Here is a 7416-nt window from a genome sequence, read left to right as displayed (position 1 = left end):
TTCCTCCCTCGAGTAGTATCATCCTCGTACGTTAGATGCTTTTCTGTAAAATTCATTACGTTTATCTTGATGATAGTTGGGTTTATTCGACGGGTAGTCGGCACGTCGTGAGTAGAGTGTAGATTTTGGTATTGAATAGTCTTTGCGGTAAGACTTGGACTCATCAGCTCTATTACGATGATGTCGTTCGTCGGAATTGTTTTCACGACTGTTGGAGTATCGGTTTTCATAAGGTTTGCGATGTTCCCTGCGGTCAGAGTAGGCGTGCGGTCTGGGTCTGCGATGCTTGGATCGGCAATCACGAGCAAGGTGACCTGGTTTGCTACAATTGAAGCACTTTCGTTCTGTTCTGGCAGAAAGTGCTCTCTCTCCTCCTCGAGTCTTTGTATTGGAGGTCGATGTTTGGATTTCCTCCGTATCGAATTTTCGGAGATATTCGCAGAGCTCCTCGTAACTAATGACGTCAGTATCAACTGTGTTGAGATGAGTTCTTGCTGCTTTAAAACGTTCATCGAGACCTTCCTTCAAGACGGTCTTCAAGTCAATCTCAGACGGTGGTGCCTCGCGTTTCTCCAATTACATTTTCTTCAAATTAATATCACCAATAAAGGCCTCCAAAGTTTCGTTACTCTTCTGCGTTTTTGCCCAGAGCCCCTTTCTCAAACGGCCAATTCCTCCCTGGGTGTTAATCTTAAGTTTGGTTTCCAATACCTTGAAAAAAGCGTAGGGTTCCTTCATGATATGGAGTAACTAAGAGACTACAGTAGTAGACGTACTTCTACATACGTTAATAACATTTTACGTCGTCAGCCCGAGAGTAATTTGGGACTTGTTCTCAAATTAATATAAGTATAGGTGGGTCAGCCCGAGAGAACGTAAGAGTAATTTGAGACTTCTTCTCAGATTATTCTATTTATAGAATACGGGCCACCGGCTAGCCGAGAGCCGAGGTCCGAGACTGAGTGTAGTAACAGAGAATATGATATATTTATTTCTGGAAAATATGTTTGAGTGCTAAAGTGTTCTGCATAAAGTTCTCATACTGATCATATGAGTTTTTACCCAGGCCAAACCAAGTGGTTGGACATTAGTACAAACACCATCAGTATATAACTGAGGGTTAGATCATAAATAAATTCATTCGAATGCACCATACTTTAGATACACTAGCACTTTACTATTAGTCCCCCACACCGCACGCCAACAGTAGCTCCTGTTGAAGTCGTCGAGAGATCGTATGGTAATTTGACTCAGACGCGGCTCCACGATCCTCTTGAGTAAACGTTTCACGTTGAGTCTCATAGTAGTCGTCGGGTGGTGTAGCGGCTTCGATCCGTTGTAGGCGACCCTGTTTCATCAGGATCATCCAATTGACTTTCCATTGGTCCCACTGGACCGGCCTATCCAAAATCAGGAATTTAACCTTTGGTTCCAAATCAGTGTTTTAAGTTTTATGTGAATAGTTATGATTTATTTTATTCGAGTCCCTGCTTTTATATGCATTGGACACGTAATCCTTAAGCCATTAAAAAACACCCCTTAAGGTGAAAAAAGTTCTCACTTAATCTATGATCCAATCCAAAGGCTTTTAATATCCATTGTAATCTTTGGCCTTATATGTGTAGATTGTACTCCTCCGATATTTAGGGATGCCCTTATGCCCATCAGAGATTTTCTACATTGATGATTCCGTACTCCCAGCACTTCGGCTCCAAGATTAATTTCCATCTGTAATATTTCTGTGTCCCTCTCTGAGTTTAGATTTTCTCCTTGGTTGATGCTGGGATAAACCTTGTTGAGCCTCCGGTGTTTGACCGTAGTTTTATGCTTGGTAAATAATCCTGGTTTACTGTGATCAATAACTGGCACTTTACTATCAGTCCCCACACCGCACTCTAACATATTAACGTATATAGAAATACGTCTACTACTGTAGTCTCTCAAGGCATGCATGAGAGGGTATCGCGTTTCTGCATGGTGCTGCGTCATGAAGGAACTACCCAACACTGGTGAGATTGAAACGGCCACTGCAGCACTGATCCAGGAACTCGAATAAAAAGATCGTTCATCTCTGGACAGCGAAGATACAGAACAAAAAGAATGGTTCCCACAAAGCTTATGCAGCCCTGGCTATGGTAAACAACAATATAAACAAGATTTTGTTAGTGCAGGCTATTGCTGAGCCTGCGCCTGCGCTATTAGAGAAAGTTGTAGTCGAGGTGAATGAGCAGATTGCGACTGTTGAATTGTTGTTTTCTTTGATTTTTAAGCTCACGCAGCATGTTCTCTCTGTGTCGGGTTTCGCTGAGCAAGGCCCGCATCGCTTGCTCAGTTGGCTTCAGCAATCATGAGTCCTAAATGGTGCATCATTATTTGATTTTGTCAAAATTGAGGATGGTGTTGGCACTAAGGTGAACGCCCATAAGGGTATCCGGCAGCCGAAGCAACCGCGGAATGGTAACAACCAGGAGGCAGGTAACAATGGCAACCAAGTAGAACTATTTTACCCGAGATATATAACTCCAAGGATAAGGATGGGCGTTATTCTAAGCCCTGGAAACGACGTGGTCGACTTTCAGAATCAGAAGATGCTGGATCAGATCGCGGACGTTCGCACTCACGCTCTAGTAAGGACAGGCGTGGGAGACAGCACTCGCGTTCGCATAGTCGCGAGCGTGGGCGTGATCAGCAGAGAGGGAGTCGTGGGGGTAAGCGTGCATATTCAGAATCTTCAGAGTCTGGAGGTGATATGTATTGTACGGTATGTCGTGATACTACCCACACGGCGGAAGACTGCCCTACGTATGGCGGGTCAGCAGGGGCGGTTTTGAAGAAAAAGTTGTGCCGCAAGTGAAATGGAGCGGTGGTTCCTGCCATAGTTGGTGCTGTGCACACTTGGGCGTATGCGGATTCTGGTTGTACTTTCAACCTTGTTACGAATCGCATGTTTGAGACGCTTGGTATAACAGCTAAGACTAGGTATGAAGGGCCACCATTCGAAGGCATCGATGGCATGTGAACTTTATCGCCCAATGTAGTAAGTAAACGCTGGATAACTGTATCTCAACGTTCTCCCTCCGTAGAGAAGGAGACTTTGTTCACTTATTAGTAATTGTAAAATTAGTGACTCTAAAAGTGAGTCATAAGTCATGTGCTGTAATAGTCAGCAAAAACTAAGTTTATCAGATTATTCTGATAAACTGTAAAAAACTAAAATAACTAAAATAAGCAACTAAAACCTAAGTACTTGTATCCTGACCACAACCCCCCCAAACTGAAGCACTGACCGAAAAGCAGTGTGCCAGTTTTAGAGATAGTGAGGAATACCCAAGTAACTTAGTTGCTGGCATTTATCCTCTGAGAGCTAGAGCAGTGTGCTGGCATTTATCCTCTAGGAGCTAGAACAGTGTGCTGGCATTTAACCTGAGAGCTAGAGGACCCGAGGTGTACGTCTCGAGTAACCCGTCGTTTTGAATACTTGAGACAACTGTTCAGTAGTGACACCATATATGCGTTCTGGCAAGTACAGTATAGAACTATACCTGTGTCGGAGAAAAACTGCCAATAGCAGAAACCGTGCAAACCAGTTAACCCGATGATTCCAAACAGAGCCCAAGGAATTGTCTAGTAGATATCGCTGTTTTATACTCCAGAGCTCGAGTGGCTGGTTCATACTCGGGAGCTAGAGTGGCTGGTTTATACTCGGAAGCTAGAGTGGCTGGTTTATACTCGGGAGCTAGAGTGCGATCTCCGAAAACAGAGTACACGGACTCTGATGCTGTTTAGTCCTATATTAATCTGCAGGAGAATACCGTTTGTGTGCCCCTTCGCACTCAATCGTGTATTCTCAGGCTACGAGAGTTCATTCCCCATATACTGAGTGTGCCCGGTGATTGTGTCTAAAACAACCCCAATCACTCGCAGGTGTCTGCGTGAACTCAATTGATATCTTCCGGTCACCTGAGTTTACAAGAATTCTCGCTCGCATACTAAACAGACATGATGAACTCAATCGATGCCACCAGCTACGAGAGTTGACGGACAGCTATTAGGTCACTCGAATGTTGAGTAGTACACACGCTTTGGTCAACCATCGCAGATATTTACCGCAGGGCACATGACTCACTATCAACTGACTTGTAGTTGGAACAATATGCTGGCATTTAATCTCTGAGAGCTAGAGGGCTCGACGATTACGGTTCGAGCGCACCGTCCTACCGAGTAGGCATATCTGAAGATAAAATTTTGGATTTGGGCATGTTGGCGTTTACGTGTCCGTGTCTGCGAGGCTTTATGGTAGGCCGCGATATCGTTGGTATCATCAAAAGCCTCCGATGTTTCCCACGTCGGATCGCTTTCACGCCATCGCACCAAGTATTCCAATTTCCCTGTTTCATCATTAGTACGGTGTGTAATATTGTGGCGAAACTCAACACCTCCTTCTGTCCACAATTCGTCGTTAAGTGGTGGGTCTGTGCGCCTATGCACTAACCTGAAGAGTTCCACCCGTACCGGTTTGTGATTGAATTCTGGAGGGGCGGATCCGTCTTTATTCGCTAACTCATATCGTTGTCCGATCCTGGCCTTCACCACATACGGCCCAAACAGTGGCCGCATTGCCTTAGTCGTTCTACCCTCCGATCGTACCATAACCACATCGCCTTCGTCGAAATGGACCAAGTCATGAGCGTGCAGGCGGTCAAATGTCTTCGTGAGTTTGCCTGTATACTTCTTGGTAATGTGGTGGAGAGTCGGCAGTATGGTATCCTGCAACTGGTCTAACCGTTGTGCCCCGGTGTCGTTCGTCATCGGCTGGGTATCCGGTAAGTCATCAGTGAAGTCGGCAAATGGTACATGACGGCGGCCAAAATATACACTGAACGGCGCGCTCTTGTGACGTCACCGAAGGTTCCGATCGAGCATCGTAAACGGAAGGCGTTCGTCCTATCGTAGAGGAACTGCCTCACAGCATTGTCGAATGAAACGTGTAATCTCCTTATGACGGCGTTCAGCGGCACCCAGTACCTGGTGTCGATATGGTGGTGACACCTTATGTAGCATACCCACTTCTTGGACCAGTAGCCGTACGTAATGTGTTTAGATACCGCGCGAGAGATCTCGGTGGCAATGGCGAATGCAGAAGGTCAACCGGCAGTTGAGCGGGCGACGCCAGAAGAACAACAACGCCGTACGCAACTCATACAAGCGCACCACGCACAAGGACATCATGGTGCGGTTGATAAAATTCAACAACTCCGTCAGAACGGTCATGTGTGGCCGGGCGCACTTGAGTTGGCAACGGAAGTCAACCGGCAGTGCGCCACATGTTTGGGACAGGATACGCTTCGTAAAGGTTTCCACCCGATGATTAGCATTGACGCGCGCTACCCGTGGGACCATATTTAAGTCGACTATATTCCGATGCCACTTGAGTCCAGACGAAAGAACAATTATATACTTCACGTCCTGGACATTGCTACAGGCTACTTAATCCTTCGAGCGACACCGGACAAGACGAAGGAGACAACGGCACATACACTAATATAAGTTTTTGGCGAGCATGGTTTCCCACGTATGATCCAGACGGACATAGGGAATGAATTCACCAACAAGATAGTGAAGGTTCTGCATACCCAAGTCGCTGTGAAAACAGCGGGTCCAGTTTGAACCCGTTAAGGGGGTCCTGGTTCTGATTGCAACAAATGCTTGAACAGGTCAAACCATGGTGCCCTTGGTACCCATGGCAGACACACCGTTGCCCTCGCACCATCAGTTCCTATCTTGCGTAACATTCTATGTATCTTCTCCCATGGTGGGTTCATCTATCCATCGACTGTCGACCAGTCGTGGGTAAACGACCCTTCCCCATCGTCTTTAGTCCAAAATCGAGGAAGCTGAGCGTTAGACGGGTCCGCAAATACATCTATATTGTTCGGACCGAAGTGTTGTCGCGCTTGCTCAAAGTAACTAGGGAATAACTGCCAACAGTCTGTGTACAGTATTTCAGGTTCGTCCTGCTCCGCTGTCCCCTCATGTACTCTGCTCAACCTCCTGGTATATGTGATATGGTAAAGTTGAACGGTGCTATAATATGGTGCCATCTCTGGAGCATCGGATTAAGCTTGAGCTGTGTATTCATATACACCAGGGCCTTTGTGGTCCGTAAAGACTGCAAACCGTTGCCCATCCAAATGTTCCCTAAAATGTGTCAGCCCGTACACCAAGGCTAGTAACTCCTTCATTGGTGTAGCGTAGTTCTGTTGCTCATGGTTCAGAGTCTTGCTAAAGGACATCAAATAATGTTTTTTCCCGTCGACCCATTGGAATAACGCTCCTCCCAAACCGTAATCGCTAGCGTCGGTTTCCAAGTTCAATGGTATACCATCGACCGGAAAGTGCAACGCCACTGAATTGACAACTGCATCCTTCATCGCCTGCCACGTCTGTGCATGTCTTTCCTCCCAACGATCGCCGATCAACTCCTTCAGTTTGAGTTTGCAAAACTCGCGCAAAGGTGCAACCGTGTTTGCGAAGTTGGGGAGATGTTCATGAAGATAATTCGCCAATCCTAAGGCAAAGGCTATGTCTTTGTACCGTAGTGGGGTAGGCCAGTCGATAAGCTTGGTCTGCTTCTCATGATAAACATATATGCCTTGTGCCGACACCTTCTTCCCTAGGAGCATCACTTCGGGAATAGGAATGTAGCACTTGGCGGGGTTGAGCTTAAAACTGTAGTATGTTAAACGTTGAATCACCTTCTTCACCGTTCGAATATGTTCGTCATAGTCGTCGCTGGCAATAACTATATCGTCGATATAGTGGTGGACCGGCAAGCCGTCCAGTATTGTGCTCAAGGTTCGCTGGAACTTCTTCACGTTCTCTTCTGAATCAAACGTCGGGACCGCAGGGAGCGGGAGGTTAACAGTCGTCGGTGTCGTCCGCTTCGTGATCACCAATACGCCAACCACTTCTTCACCTGCTCGTCCACGTATGGTAGCCACCACAACTGGAATACCATGTTGTACATATAAACCTTTGTACCTATATAATATGTATATCTAGCTTACGCCTCTATACATATTCATGTATAGGTAGATATATTTAAGTACACAACTATATCGATATATATATATATGTAACAACACGTATACCTTAATCTGGCGCATCAACCTCTCACTCCCCATGTACGTGTACAATGTTATAGGCACCTCTACTAAATATTCATACCTTAACGTACGCCTGGCTATCTATGTAACAGTATCGTCCAACAACTAAACCACATATGTGGATAAAGATGAATGCCTATACACGTACCTACGGTACATACCTCTTGAAGTAACTCTAAATTGTTTTATCAGATGTATCTATATAAATATATGTATCTACCTATATATATATATATATATATATATATAT

This window comes from Sphaeroforma arctica, assembly GCF_001186125.1.
Source record: "Sphaeroforma arctica JP610 unplaced genomic scaffold supercont1.140, whole genome shotgun sequence".
Taxonomy (NCBI): Eukaryota; class Ichthyosporea; order Ichthyophonida; genus Sphaeroforma; species Sphaeroforma arctica.
The sequence above is the reverse complement of the archived record's forward strand: the minus strand, read 5'-3'. Positions refer to the sequence as shown.